The sequence below is a fragment of the Narcine bancroftii genome, chromosome 14 (genome assembly GCF_036971445.1).
Source record: "Narcine bancroftii isolate sNarBan1 chromosome 14, sNarBan1.hap1, whole genome shotgun sequence".
Taxonomy (NCBI): domain Eukaryota; kingdom Metazoa; phylum Chordata; class Chondrichthyes; order Torpediniformes; family Narcinidae; genus Narcine; species Narcine bancroftii.
The window spans coordinates 39051184-39067552 of NC_091482.1; the positions used below are offsets into that span (position 1 = coordinate 39051184).

A 16369-nucleotide genomic window follows, 5' to 3' on the forward strand; every position below is an offset into this window, starting at 1 on the left:
TTTAAAGAAATTGCTCGAGACAAAAATTGAGAACAAAGAACATTTATTACTACAACAATGCAAAGTTGGGTGCTTCCCCTTACCCTGGGAATACACACACACACTGGGGCTCACCCAACTTTTATACAGTTGATTTCAGTGTAGGAATACCCTCCCCCTTACATTCTTCTGCCTCCTGCTGGAGAGGTTTGGCATTAGGCAATCCTGCCTGCCTACGTGCAATTTCAGTATACTTGGAGAACCAGGGGGGGGTATCCTGTCGGTGTCCCTTCATGTCATTGTCCTTATTCACACCTTCCTGATTCTCGGGGCTACAGTCTCTTGATATGCAGAGTTGACTCATTCTATCTAGGGTTGGCTAATTTCATATGTATAAATCTGTGTATGGTTAGCTAATTAGAAATGTATGACTTGGTACTTCTGTCCAGGGCTAGGAGACCCTTATCTGATCCAGACTACCTCAACTTCCTACATTCTATTGTACCTTACCATTCCTTATCTTAGTCCTATGGTCTTGTCACAAAGGATAGAAGATTCTTATGTTAATCGTGCTGACTCTGCTTTCCTGCATCCTAAGCCCCAAGCTTATCCTGTTTGAACTGGTTACAGCCATTTTACTGATGAACTTTAGTTTCTTCCATGTTCATAATTTTAGATCAATTTTCCCATCTCTCACAATCCTCACTTTTCTTTTAGATCAGTAATACTGATCTTTCACCATGATCAGTGTTACTGATCTTTGGTTACTAGTGTCAGTGTGACTGATCCCCCCCCCCCCTCTCCTCACTTTTCTTTTAGATCAGTAACACTGATCTTTCAAGTGTAAGGTGTAGTTTTACCCAGCTGGTCAATAACCGAATTGTAATGTCTGTGTAAAGTCTTTAGGTAGGGGAGCACCATGAAGGTCAGGGGAGTGAGTCCAGCTGCTTATTAGGGTTTGGAGTATCAGGCTCCAGTTCTCAGTAAAGAGTCTAGTCCATCCCATACGTTGAAATATTGAAGCAGTGTCTTTGAAGCACACGACCTTTGTAAGTGTTGTCCCGACGAAGTCTGTGAGAGGCGCTGCCTTCAGCAGCGAACAAGTAGCAGTCTCTGAGAAGCGCTGCCTTCAGCAGCGAACGAGTAGCAGTAGTCAGGCGGTTCCGTTTGATTGTGGCTCGTATCTGATGTCCTCTTCAGCCCCGAACCCTAGGGCCACCGATCTCCGAAGGCTGTTTGGAGCCTGATATTAAAGTGTCAAGCAGCTCACGTTGTTGGAAACTGGTGCTCCCTTTCATGGGGTGATTAAAAGTGACCAAGCTGGGGGGGGATTGTTTCTTGTGATTTAACTGTGTGTTGCAGCTTGTCTGCTAACATTAGCATATGTATCATTGAACTTGTGAGTTGCAGCCTGTCTGTGTACATTAGCATATGTATTAACTCTCTCTCTCTGTTACATGTACAATCCTGACTACCATTCTGTCTGTCTTTGTCCCACCATGTCCTTTGTGCTATCGCTTCAAAACTCCTGTCTTTAATACCTGTGTAGGCTATGATACAAATTAGATGTACTCCACTAAAGCTGTTTAATTCCCCTGGTCCGTATTGGGATCCCTTATATCCCATTATGACTACACATTAAATCTATGCCCTGTCTACATTCTAAAGGAGCACAATTGTAACCTCTGCTGCCCCTATTCCAGGGGGACTTAAAACATTAACGAACAATATTCCAAAAAATGAGTAAAACAACAATGAAAGTAAAACCCATTGAAAGCAGCAATAAAATATAACAATAACTGAATAAACAACAATAAATGTAAAGCTCATTGAAAACAGCAATAAAATACACAAAAACTGAATAAACCACGATAAATGTAAAGCTCATTGAAAACAGCAATAAAATACACAAAAACTGAATAAACCACGATAAATGTAAAGCTCATTGAAAACAGCAATAAAATACACAAAACTGAATAAACCATTAAAAAAAAACGAATAAAATTGTAACATTATGGCACTTTGTCATTAATTCTTTGAATGTGGGTCCAGCCTTTCTCTCTTGTTCTTACTGCGGTGTCTGTAATTAAAAGTACACAGAAGGGACCATCCCAGGCAGGTTTTAGTTGATCCTCTTGCCATGCTTTTACATATAACCAATCACTAGATTTTAATAAAATGAATAACAATCTGACTTTCCTTTGTGTTAGTGTAAAAATTGTAAAATGAAACACAAACCATATTTGCATGGGTTTTGAATATGTTAGACCTTATTAAAATGCAGTTGGAGCTGCTTGTCTGTATGGGGCACAACCCTCCAATTTGTTAGAGTGAGTACATAACAGACATTGCAGCACAAGAGCCCCTGCAAGAGAACTTGAAACATATTCAACCTTTAGTTCTGCCTTAAGTAAAATGCCTTGTGCCACAGCTCACAGGAGCTGGCCTTATTTAAAACAGTCTGTAAAACAGGCACCAAAAAAAGTTAAAGATGTTCTTATGAAGATTGCACACACAATAATTTAAGTACAGGCTAGTTTCTATTATATTCCACTTAAAAGTTCTGCTGCATGAATCCTGGAGCTTGTGGAGTCATTATTGAATCAAGAAATATTGGTACCATGCCAATCTCATTCTAACATGCCAATTTCTCCAGTCCTTAAGTCAAGATGTACTGAATAGCATCTGGTACAAGATCTGTGAGTTCTTAATGATATTATTATTCTTATGCACCCAATTGTTCTGAACGATGCCACCAATTTAAATCATATTCCACCTATTGCAGTACTCACACACCACCATAGACCAGTTCGCAGGTTTATTTCTCCATTAAGCTGAATCCAGTTGCGCAGGATTTACCTCCGTGATTATTTACAATGTAACTTCCGCACTACCGGATTTAAATATAAACCTGATGAATGGGGGAAAGTTATCATGAATTAAATAACAGCGGCAATACAGAGAAATTGTGCTGAGGCATTAATTTCACTCCGGAGGAAAATGCACCAGAGAAATGAATGATTAAACTTATAGGAATCCCCATAGGAATCCCCAGAGGTATCTTTATTCTCCAGAGGTGGGTGATCTTTAAACTCACGGACCTTGACTGCTGAATGTGTAGAAGAAATGTATTAAATGTGTTGATAGGGCTCCATACCTCTAACTGCAAGACAAGAGCCTGAAGCCTCAATTTCAAGTGCCACAGTGCACTTAAAGGGACATGCACACTCCCCCTTCAACTGGCTGATCCAGCCACTTTACACATCAGATCCTTTCTTTATCTCACATACACTTAAAGTTAAGATGTATAGAACTCACCCTATTTGCGCAAACATTTCTCCCTGCAAATGTTATAACATCACTCAACTCTCAGGTACTCCCTGTGCAAAATCACATTTAAATACAATTTATTTCATAAATTGGAATTAACTGGTAGTTAAATTCGCTAATTCTACAGTATTGAAAAACGATCATTTATGACATTTAATTTTTAGCATGAATTTTAATCAATATTGGTCAGTGACTGAAGTGGGAAGTCGTGATTTATGAAATTATCTCTGGTCTCTACTCTCCCACTCCCTGCACTTCTCCCAACATTCAGGAGCTGGCACACAGTCCCTGCCTTTTTTTTTTCATGTTACTCATCTACTATTCCTTTAACTGCTTGCATCAAAATGTTAGCCTTTGCTTTCTGCTTATCCTCAGATGTCTGGACAAATGCTTTTTGTGTGATCTGTAGAAGCTGGGTTATTCCCTGCTCATGCCAATTTTCTGTCTTTTGTAATTTTCTCTTAATGTCTGGGGCTGAGTTGGTAACAAAACCTGTTAGTACCAATTGTTCCCCTGCTGGGGATTCTATGTCGAGACCCCCATATTGTATATATATATGGTCCCAAAAATTGGTCTAACTGTTCAGCACATCCCTGGGGATCTTCTATCAGGGAGGTCAGTTCTTTCTTAAAGTTACACACTTCAGTACTGGTCAGGGGCACATTTACGAAACCGAGACCCTCTCCCATGGGAACTTCCCGCAGTGGTCTCATCCAATTGGTTTCTGGCTTATTAGGTCTGGGTTCCTGCTCCCTGGGAAATGAATCAAAGGGTTCTGCCCTTTCTTCCTGAAGAGTCTCACGCTGTTCTGAATTAAAGTTACCTCTCTCTCCTGCCAACAGAGGTGGTAATCGAGTGCTTTGTGAGCAAGTTATCATACCACTCCTGCTCTCTTCTCTCTTCTCTAGTGGTGGGGGAGGTGGGGAAGGTGCAGAAGGGTAGGTCATAGGAGGGGAAGGAAAGATAGGAGCTGGCATAGGAGGAACATAGGGTGGAGGGAGGGAATGTAACACATCCCAACCCTGTGATTCAGGGACAAGAGGTTCCTCCTCTCTCTTATCCCTGGATTCTTTCTCATTCAAAACCAGCTGTTCAATGGATCCCTTGAGCCAGCAGGCTGCATATTCCCTGCTCTCAACATTGTCTGGCTGGTTTTGATAGAGCCATAAGTTCAAACTTCACACATCCATTCATCCTCGGATCCGAATTTTGGCCAGTACACGGAGCTCCCTTTAACCGGGTATCCCACCCATTCATTACAACAATACCTGACCGTCGTCAGTTTGTCTTTACCGCGGGTCTTTCCTGTGCCCCACTCAGATAACATCATCCCAAGCGGGCTGTACGTAGCTATCTGGTGGTCACGTCCTGTGTCAGGACTCTCATCTCTACTGCCCGCTATTCCCATACTTAGGAACAAGTAAAATACTCTTACCGAGTTCTGGCAGTACTGCTCTAGCGCGCGTCCTTCCGCCGTTTGTTCTCAATGCCTCTTCTCGGATATCACTCGCTTCTTCCACTGACCAGCCACCCGTCGCCCGTGAGTCCAGCTGAATCAGCCGAGGTGCACCTACTCTCGTCGTCGGGGCACTCTGTCAGTGGAGGGAGTGTGATCCCGGACGAGCCCCCATTTGTTAGGACTAAAGTACCTTTAAAGAAATTGCTCGAGACAAAAATTGAGAACAAAGAACATTTATTACTACAACAATGCAAAGTTGGGTGCTTCCCCTTACCCTGGGAATACACACACACACTGGGGCTCACCCAACTTTTATACAGTTGATTTCAGTGTAGGAATACCCTCCCCCTTACATTCTTCTGCCTCCTGCTGGAGAGGTTTGGCATTAGGCAATCCTGCCTGCCTACGTGCAATTTCAGTATACTTGGAGAACCAGGGGGGGGTATCCTGTCGGTGTCCCTTCATGTCATTGTCCTTATTCACACCTTCCTGATTCTCGGGGCTACAGTCTCTTGATATGCAGAGTTGACTCATTCTATCTAGGGTTGGCTAATTTCATATGTATAAATCTGTGTATGGTTAGCTAATTAGAAATGTATGACTTGGTACTTCTGTCCAGGGCTAGGAGACCCTTATCTGATCCAGACTACCTCAACTTCCTACATTCTATTGTACCTTACCATTCCTTATCTTAGTCCTATGGTCTTGTCACAAAGGATAGAAGATTCTTATGTTAATCGTGCTGACTCTGCTTTCCTGCATCCTAAGCCCCAAGCTTATCCTGTTTGAACTGGTTACAGCCATTTTACTGATGAACTTTAGTTTCTTCCATGTTCATAATTTTAGATCAATTTTCCCATCTCTCACACCCCTAATGTTCCCCTCAACCTTTCCCCAATCACCTTAAAGTCACTGCAGCAGGCCATTTTAGATGGGCCGAATCGCCACCCCAGTCATCCGATACAAGATGGTACGGGCCCCCCTTCCCTTCCGAGGAGAAACCAGCGATTGGCATCACGCGTTGCCTGGGAACGGCGCCGCTTCCCGGTGGTGCTCCACTGGACGGGAGGTCTTCCCACCATCCATGCTCCCGTTGCGGGAAATACAACCACCGACCAGAAAACTGTTACTTCAAAAATTCTAAATGCAACTGTGGCAAAATAGAAGGACATATCAAAGCTAAATGTCTGCTTCTAAAGTGCAGGTGGCCTGCAAATAAACAGGCAGCTAAAGACAAAACAATTGCAGAGAGAGCGAGGCAACCTAACAACAAAGATGATAACAGCCCAACAGCTGACCTTGAGTGGCGGAGCACTCAGGCCCCTGAAATTTCAGCTCCTGACATATTACACATCCGAGGAATAAACAGAGGAGACACAGCAATCTTTATATAGCTAAAAATAAACAGACAACCCCTGAAGATGGAGTGAGACTCGGGGGCAGTGGTGTCCTTAATGCCGTTACACATCAAGGAACGTTTGCTTCCACAACTCCTGGTGAAAACAACTCAAATAAATCAGTTACAGGAGACAGAATCAGTGTTTGGAAAATGTACCGTCCAAGTACAAAACAAGCAACACCAACCAAAAACACTGTCTCTCTACATCATAAATAGCCAGGGACCAGCACTCTTCAGAAGAAACTGCCTACAATACATTTCCCTAGACTGGCTGGAAATCGGTTCAATACTAAATGTAAACCACACGGACACCTCCCAGCCAGAATTCGAACAAATCCTTAGCAACCACGCAGTGGTTTTCCAAGAATTGGGGAAAATCAAAGGTGCAATTAAAAGATAATGCAGAACCAAAATTCTTTAAAGCCAGAACAGTCCCTACTGATGCAAAATCAGTTAATCCCTTTTACAATAGATAACCTTTCCTTTAAAGAATGGGAGAAAAAAGGATCAAAAGAATAGAAAATTATTTTTCAGGAAATAAATTACTATCCTTTGAACAAATGAAGGATAAATGTAATATAACTCAAGATACAGTGTTGGCATACTACCAACTGAGATCCTACCTGAATGACAAATTGGGAAGCAGTCTGAGTTTACCAGAAGGAAGTAATTTTGAATATGTGATTACAGATAAAATGATAATCAAAAAATTTATAACAAATATGTATATTAAACTGCAAGAAAGGGAGAATGAGGAAACAAATGGTAAAACTAAACAAAAATGGGAACAAGATTTAAACATAAAGATAAAGAAGGAAACATGGGAGAAGTTATGCTCTGGAACTATGAGAAATACAATAAACACGAGGTTACGTATGATACAATATAACTGGATACACAGGCTATACATTACACCTCAAAAGTTAAATAAATGGTATTTGACAGATGTTTTTGTTGTAAAAAAGAAATGGGAACAACAATTCATGCAATGATATGTGAGAAAGTGGAAAAATTTTGGGAAGATCTAAACCAGATATTAAATAAAATTACAGAAAACAATATACCAAAAAACCCAGAGATCTTCCTCCTAAGTAACATAAAAAACAAAGAATTTGGACTTGATTTGGATGGTGCACAAAAATGATTTGTTATGATAGCTCTAGCCGTAGCAAAAAAATGGATTATGTCAACCTAGAAATTAGAAGATAATTTGAGAATACAACAATGGTATATAGAAATGAATAAATGTATTCCATTAGAAAAAATAACATATAATTTAAGAAATAATATTGAAATATTTGAACAAATATGGGAGCCAGACATGAAACACAATCGAGAAAACCTACCGGGGACATCTACCACCTAAAATAACGAAAGGAGAAGGAAATGAAAAGAATTGACTCAGTGGAATTTCTTGTTTATTTTTATTGAATGACAACATTTTTTGACTGGTTTAATGTATCTTAGATTCTGTACTTTAAATGAATGGGGGGGGGGAGGTAGGTAGGGTGGGATGGGGGGGGGAGAAAATGACACTGTATATATTTGAAAAGGAAAATGTATGTATCTTGGTCAATGTGGTTTATGGTGTGAAAAATAAAAATTTTTTTAAAAAGCCAGAATAGTCCCATTTGCTATGAAAGGGAAAATTGAGGCTGAATTAAACCGACTAAAAGTATGAAGTCACATTAGAACCAATATAATACAGCGATTGGGCAGCGCCCATCATACCCGTACGAAAAGTAAACGGGGAGATTCAAATTTGCAGCGATTACAAAGTCACCATCAACCCATCACTCAAAGTACCCGAACACCCAATGCCCAAGGCAGAAGAATTCTTCCAAACACTCAACAGAGGTCAAAAATTCACAAAACTAGATTTGTCCTAAGCCTATCAGCAGATAGAATTGGAGAAGAAAACTCCAGGGAATATGTGACAATCAGTCCCATCTGGGACTCTTCTCCTATAACTGCAAGTCTTACAGAATTTCAGCAGTACCAGAGATTTTTCAAGCAACCATGGCCCCATCACGACATGGACTCTCAGTTGGGCGTTACCTAGATGATGTCATCATCACGGGCCAAACGACAGTGGATACTTACAAAACCTTGAAAAGGTTTTAACCAGACTACAACAGGGTTACGAAAGGACAACTATGCCTTTACGCGCCTCTCAGTAACACATCTTGGGTTTAAAATCGACAATGAATCCAGCAGGAACAGAAGCCGTTCACAAGGCCCCGTACCCAACTAACAAATCGGATTTACAGTCTTTCCTAGCACTTGTTAATCACTACCAAAAACATATCCCTAATATGTCTACCCTATGCATCCCGCTGAACCAATTACTCAAGAAAGATCAAACGTGGTATTGGAACACAGAAATAAAAAAGTCAATCAACTAAAGGAAATACTAATGACAACAAATTAGGTGCTGATCCACTCCGACCACCACAACCATCCGGGAATGGGTCGAATGAAGGCACTGGCCTGGATGCATGTCTGGTGGTGCTCTATCGACAGAGACATTGAAACAACAGTAAGAGAATGTGAAGTATGTCAGACAATGCAGCCAAAAATGGCACAAGCCAAAGCTAACCTATGATAATGACCATCCAAACCCTCGCATTAGATTCATGTAGACTTCGCTGGACTACTCATGGGTGAGACTTTCCTAAACGCTGCAGACGCATTCTCCAAATGGCCACTAGTTTCACAGCTGAACAACACCAAAGCAGATCCTATGATTGACTGTGTGTGTCTGTGTGTGTGTGGGTCTCTGAGCGTGTGTATCTCTGAGCATGTGTGTGTGTGTGTGTGTTGGTCTATGTGTACGTGTGTGTGGGTCTATGTGTGCGGGTCTGTCTCTGTGTGTGTGTGTGTGTGTGTGTGTGTGTGTGTGTGTGTGTGGGTCACCGAGTGTGTGTATGGGTCTCTGTGTAGGTCTCTGAGTGTGGGTGTGTGTGTGGGTCTATTAGTGTAGGTGTGTGCGTCTCTGAGCATGCGCTCCTGCGCTGGGGCGCGCCTGCGCCGGGGCGCACCTGCGCCGGGGCGCACCTGCGCCGGGGCGCACCTGCGCCGGTAGCGCGAATGTGTGGGTCTCTGAGCATGTGTTTGTCTGTGTGCGTGTTTGTCTGTGTGTGTCTCTCTCTCTAATATTTGTTTCTCATCAGGTAATCCATCCAAAATGGCATTGTGGGCTTTGTTCCCCAAGCTGTCCATATTGGCTGTCCATGGACCATCTCTGCCCCAACAATCCTCAGTGTCACCTGCATTAAATCAATGATAGGGGAGCACTTTTTGGGTAACTCTAGCCGTGTTTCCTCAGTCAATCTGGCCAGTTTAGTTTTTCATTCACACATTCCTGCTGCCTGGGGTTAATGGGAGTAGCGGAAAATCCCCATTTCCTGAAACAGTTCTTCATTTACATCATCCTTAAAAATTTTTTATTTAATTTCACATATGCATTAAAAACATAAATTTCTTACTTGAAAATAAGTTAACATTAATGCAAAATGATTTTAAAAAAAAACCCCACCTCCCCACTACCCAATAGAAAAGAAAAAAGAAAACATCTGGTAAAAATTGAGCAAAACTCTCAAATAAATTCTAACGTCTTAACTTTCTCGATTTTAGGAGTCAGAAGGTTCAGGTTGGGTGATTACAACTTAATTCCTACACTTGGTAAATACGGTTCCCAAATTTTTTAAAAAAGAAAATTCAAATTTGTTCCATCAATTATATGTAATTATTTCAAGGTGGATACAACGACCCATTCCCAAATACACATTGGACTTCCAAGTTACTGCCACACATTTTAACCATATAACAATCACAGCACAGAAACAGGTCATTTGGCCCTTCTCGTCCACACTGAACTAAATACTCTCATCTAGTCCCACCTATTTGCATTCCCCTCCCATCCATATACCAATCCAATTTTCCCTTAAAAGACAAAATGGACCCTGCCACCACTATTTCTCCCGGAAGCTCATTCCACTCAGCCGCCACTCTTTGAGTAAAGAGATTCCCCCTCATGTTACTTCTGAACTTTTGCCTTTGAACTCAAAACCTCTTGTTTTAATCTATCCCACTCACAATGGAAAAAGCCTATCCACATCAATTCTATCTATCCTTCTCGTCATCTTAAATACCTCTATCAAATCCCCTCTCAACTTTCTATGATTCAAAGAATAAAGACCTAATTTGCTCAATCTTTCTTTGTAATCGAGATGCTGAAACCCAGGTAACATTGACGTAAATCTTCTCTACACCCTCTCTATTTTGTTGATATCCTTCTTATAATTTGGTGACCAGAACTGCACACAGTACTCTAAATTTGGCCTTCTACAGTCTCAACATCATTTCCCAACTCCTCTATTCTATGCACTGGTTGATATAGATCAGCTATTTGAACAGATTCTTTTTGATGTTTAATTCTGTGTCAAAAAAATTTGCAAGTAAATATTTCAGTTATTTGGTTTTAGAAAGGAATTAAGACAATAAAACATTAGGTCTCAACATTTCTTTCCACTCACATCCCACTTTAAGTAATCCTTTCTGCCATTGGTGCTCTGCGATTAATAAGGGATTGCTTCAGATGGTTTGTGGGTGAAAAGAAAGTTTTAATCATCCCTCATTGACTCGTGACATGCACGGTTTCATAACACCAAAGGAAATGGGCCACAACTATTTTGGTAACTATTAGGTCCAGAGCAGTGATTCTCAACCTTCCCAGTCATGTACTACTTTTAGAATCCCTTACTAATCTATGGCGAAGTGGGATGTGAGAACCATTACTTTAAGGTCTCAGTATATACAATATTGTGGTGAGTGGGAAGAAAAAGTTTGAAAATCACTGCATAAAAGGTTCAACTTTAATGACATTTGAGCAATTGAAATGTAGGTATGGGATACAGAACAATACAATATTCTATTATCAGTTAAAGGCATAGTTATGAGAATATTTGGGTCCATATTTGATGTTAACTGAACAAATTTAATTGGACATTTCTGTGATGTAGACAACTTTGCAAAATGGAATGAGGTCAGAAGTCAAGACAAAGATGGGAGAAAGATTTAAAAATAAATATTCAAGAGGAAATTTTTTTAGAACTTTGTCAGGACACAATTAATGTTGGGCATAGAATGGTACAAGATCTTACTCCACAGAAATTGAATGGATTAAATTCTAATTTTTCAGATAAATGTTTTATTTGGAATAAAGAAATAGTTACTTTACGTTCTACCTGGGAATCTTCAAAATTAAGACCCTTTGGGACAGAATTGGGATTAATTTTGGAAGGAGTTACAAAAGTTAAGTAATACCCAAGATCCAATTTTTCATTTATCTTGGCTACAAAGTGAGGACCATGGCCTGAACTCAGTGCCTCAGGCAGTCCACAGCAGGGTCGAAATTTTAAACCCATCTTCAAATCAGTAAAACAAAATCTTAATAGAAGTCAAGTCAATATTTTCTTAAAACAAACAGGATAAATGTGGGTATAATAGAGCAACAAAGATAGCAACACTTACTGTTTGCATATTTGGTTTAGTTAATTTTGTCTCTGATGCTGCATTTCAATGGATTCAGAAATCATGTGATCTTGTTCATTTTCAAGTTGATTGCTGGTCCTCAGCTCAAAGGATATTGGAGTGTTTAGGTCTTCTTGATGCATTTTCAAGCATTGTTCTACCTCAAAGCACATTGTCATCGGGCTGCAGGAGGGACACCTGCTTGACTCCAGTGGGTTCCTCCAGACATCTCTGAGTCTCCTGCCCCTGTGAGTGTGGAATGACAGTGCTTTGGTTAGTGGCTGTACATAGGTGATCAACAAATATCACTTCAGTCTTAGGATTTTAACCCTGTTCTGCCTTGCGGGTTTATAAGCATTTCAAATAACAGCAAAACTTTGATTCAGTTCAACCCAGTTCCTGCTGACGACTTATTCTTCAAGGTCCCAGGCAAATCAATCATAACAAGACAATATTTTTATTAATTCTATAAAATCACTCTTGATACCAGTGGTTCTCAACCTTTTTCTTTCCACTCACAACCCACTATGCCATCGGTGCTCTGTGCTGTGTCATGGATTGGTTAAGGTGGCGTGTGGTTGGGAAGGGAAGGTTGAGAATCAGTGTTCCAGACCTTATTTTGCTCGGAGAAAAATGGTTGTTGGCCCATTTCCTTTGGAGTTCTGAAACTGTGCACTCCATGAGTCAATGAGGACTGATTAAAATGGGTTTTTCAAACATTTTCTTCTCATTACTAATCACAGAGCACTCATGGCGTAGGGATCACTTGAAGTGGGATGTGAATGAGAAGATAAAGGTTGAGAACCACTGCTCCATTCACTCAAAAGGGAGGCACTTGTGTACTTCCTGAAGAGAATTTTGTGGAGAGATAATGCGTCCCTTCCTTTGGTCAGTCCTAGCTTCTCAGATGAGCGATGTGCCACTCCTCCTTGGTCAAATAAATTATTGCATTAAGTTGTACAGTTCAAAGAAATTGTCCAGCAGGGGTGGTTCATAATTCTGGATCCCTACTGTTTACAGAGCTCAATGAAATGAGCAGGGCCCTGAAGTTATCCCCTATCAGGCGAGACTTCAATTTCTGAATCAACGGTGATTCATAACAGCAGCTCTTGCAGTAGCATCTGTCTGAGGGGGACAGGGTTCAGGTATGGGGATAAATATTCCTTTCCTTTTCTCTAACAAATAGAAACAATTCAAATCCTGGGAAGACTGGATGATAGAAGGCAGCTGTCTTTATTTCTGTATTTTTCACAATGGCATCACCTGCAGTGTAAACTTCGATCTGTTAAATCTTGTCCTGTTAAAAGATAGTTTTACTGCAAACAATCCATGTTCACCTGGAGGCACTTTTTAAAAGGCTGTCGAGTTGACAGTAATACAGTCATGGAAGGTCAGATTAATTCTCTTGGGGAAGAGTTCATAGTGGCTCAAAAGTGCTTGATTAGATGTCAGGAGAGCTGCCACTGAATGTAGCCCCTCAGGCAGCACCTCCTGCCACCACGTAACAGGGTAACCATGTGTTTTTAAAGCAAGATTAACAGTCTTCTAGACTGTAGTATTAGCCCTTTCAACCTACCCATTGCCCTGCAGGTTGTAGCATACGGTACAGCTGGTGGCAATCCCCTTTCGTAGCAAGGCTCACCGCAGTTCAGGGCTCATGAATGCTGAGCCCCTATCAGTATGAATGTAATTGGGAAAACCAAAAATGCTGAAAATTCTGTCAAGTGACTTAATGACAGACACTGACGAGACATCAGGGCAGGGTATCCCAAAGGGAAACCTGGAATATTCGTCAATTACAGTCAGGAATGTACATTTTTGTTGTTGAAAGGTAACGGCCCTTCAAAATCTAAACTAATCCTCTCAAAATGTCAGGTTGCCTTGATGAGAGTAACCTCCGGAGCATTGAAGTATTGCAGTTTGCATTCTGCGCAAACAGGACAGCTTTTAGTCAGTTTCCTGACTTCTTCTAGCCTGCCACAATCCCACCGAGTCTAGTGGTTGTTTTCTGTGTGTAGCAGCCACTACATTTGTGACCCCGACCAGTCCAGATCTCCAAACATGGACTCTTCGGCAATGAGCGCCGTCTCAGTAAAGCTCCCCCCTTCTGGACCAACGAGCCCCGTACATGGCTCGGGCAGGCGGAGGCACAGATTAGACTCCGGAAGATCATCTCGAACTCCACCATGTTCTACCACATGGCGAGTGTCCTCAATGAAGAAACAGCGGCCAGAGTGGATGACACGATCCCTGAGGAGGGCAAGTACATCACCGTCAACCACCTCCTCCTCTGCACCTTCGGACTCTCCCGTCAGCAGTGCGCGGCCAGACTGATGCACCTCGATGGCCTGGGGGACAGAGCCCCATCAGCTTTAATGGATGAGATGCTCACAGTGGCAGAAGGAAACAAACCCTGCCTGATGTTTGAGCAACCCTTCCTTGAACAAATGCTGGAGGACATCCAGCTCCTGCTAGCGGACGAGATCTTCTCAGGCCCCAGGAATGTCGCAGCCAGCGCTGACGAGCTGTGGCGGATAAAGAGAGAGAACCAGGTCACCCGCCCTACTCGCAGCCAACCACAGCCAGCCCCAGACAGAAGATCAAGGAGCACAGGCCCCTTCATCCGCTCAGGTCCTCGACCCACTCAACCTCGTGGGTCCCCCTCGCCCTCGCAGGTCCCGACCCCGACCCCCATCCCATCCCATCCCACCCCACCCAACCCCACTCTCACACCCATCCCCGCCACCTCTGACCCAGTTTGTGTGAACCATTTCTACTAAAGAGCATCTTCACCATCTTCAGACGGTCAAAGAGCGCGCGGCCCATGACGTCGCTCTTACGTCATCACGTTAACAGCCCGGATAACGCGGCAGGCAGAGGTTCTCAGGCATGCATGCACAGTGCATATCTCCCCGAGTCTGTGTGTGTGCGTGAGTGACTGTCGGGGTCTGAAGGTGATTCAGTACCGGTCCCAGAGCGGATCTGCAGAACCCGGATCGGAGCGGATCTGTGGGGCTCCTGTGCTTCCAGGACTATGAGACGCTTCTCCCTGGGTCCACGCCTTGGTGCTAACTTAACCAGCTGCTCTACTTGAGCCCGTGGTCTCACTCTCTCGTGCTCCCGGGACAGGACTGCATTGATTTATTCCCTGTTCACTCCCTCTCGTGCGCTGGTGAGAGAACTGCCTTGATTTATCCCTTGGCCACACCGTCTTGTGCACCCAGAACAGAACTGCATTGATTTAATCCCTGGTCACACACTCTCATTCGTCCAGGACAGAAATGCATTGATTTATCCACTGGTCTCACTCTCATGTTCCCCTGTGACAGGATTGAATTGATCCATCCACTAGTCTCACCCTCTCATGCACCCGGGACAGGATTCCACTGATTTAAGCCCTGGTCACCTCCTCTCGTGCGCCCAGGACAACACTGCCTTGATTTATCCCCTGGCCACACCGTCTTGTGCACCCAGAACAGAACTGCATTGATTTAATCCCTGGTCACACACTCTCATTCGTCCAGGACAGAAATGCATTGATTTATCGGCAGGTCTCCATCTGTCGGGTGCCCAGGGCATGACTGCATATATTATTGACTGGTCACACCCTCTCTTGCGTCTGGGATAGAACTGCATTGATTGATCCCCTGGTCAGCTACTCTCGTGCGCCCGGGTCGGGACTACATTCATTTATACACTGGTTACACCCGCTCATGCGCCCGTAACAGATCTGCTTTGACTCATTCTCGGGTCACACCCTCTCGTACGCCCCCGACAGGATTGCATTAATTTATCCCCTGGTGTCACCTTCTTGTGCATGCAGGACAGGGCCTCATTGATTTATCCCCGGTCATTTAAACTCCTGCGCCGAGATAGGACTATAATCATTTATCCACTGGTCACATGCGACCACGTGCCCGACATAATACTGCATTGATTGATCCCGTGCTAACGTACTCTTTTGCACCCAGGACAGGACTGCATTGATTTATTGCCAGGTCATCAACTCTCCTACGCCCAGGACAGGACTGTATTGATTTATACCCTGGTCACACACTCTCGTGCACACGGGATAGGACTGCATTGATTTATATCCTGGTCACACCCTCTCATGCGTCTGGGATAGAACTGCATTGATTTATCCCCTGGTCTCACACTCTCGTGCACCAGGGGCTGAACTGCATTGATTTGTCCCCTAGTTACACCCTCTCGTCCGCCCGGGACAGAACTGCATTGATTTCTCCCCTGGTCTCACTCTCATGTTCACCTGTGGCAGGACTGCATTGATTTATTGGCAGGTCTTCATCTGTCGGGTGCTCAGGGCATGACTGCATGTATGGTCATTTCCTCTCGTGCACCGGGATAGGAATACAATCATTTATCCACTGGTCACATGCTAACATGTGCTCTGGTTATTATTGCATTGAGTTATTCCGTGGTGACTTATTCCCGTGCTCCGAATGCAAGACTGCATTGATTTATACCCTGAAAACTCCCTCTTGTGCACGTGGGACTGGAATGCATTGATTTATCCACTGGTCTCACCCTCTCATGCACCCGGGACAGGACTCCACTGATTTAACCCCTGGCCACCTACTATCGTGCACCCGGGACAAAACTGCATTGGTTTATCAGTTGGTCTCCACCTGACGTGGGCCCGGGGCATG

The 16369-nt window shown here is 43.0% G+C and overlaps 1 long non-coding RNA gene across 1 annotated transcript in view; it reads right to left on the reverse strand.

Moving 5' to 3' along the window:
* LOC138749980 (uncharacterized) overlaps positions 1 to 14531 on the reverse strand; it is a 250978-nt gene extending 236447 nt beyond the window's left edge. The window contains exons 1-2 of the long non-coding RNA XR_011348987.1: positions 14496 to 14531; positions 11703 to 11948 (exon numbers count right to left, since the gene is read on the reverse strand). This is a non-coding gene — a long non-coding RNA (uncharacterized lncRNA). The remainder of the gene's footprint in view (positions 1 to 11702; positions 11949 to 14495) is intronic.
* Between the last annotated feature and the right edge of the window lie 1838 nt (positions 14532 to 16369).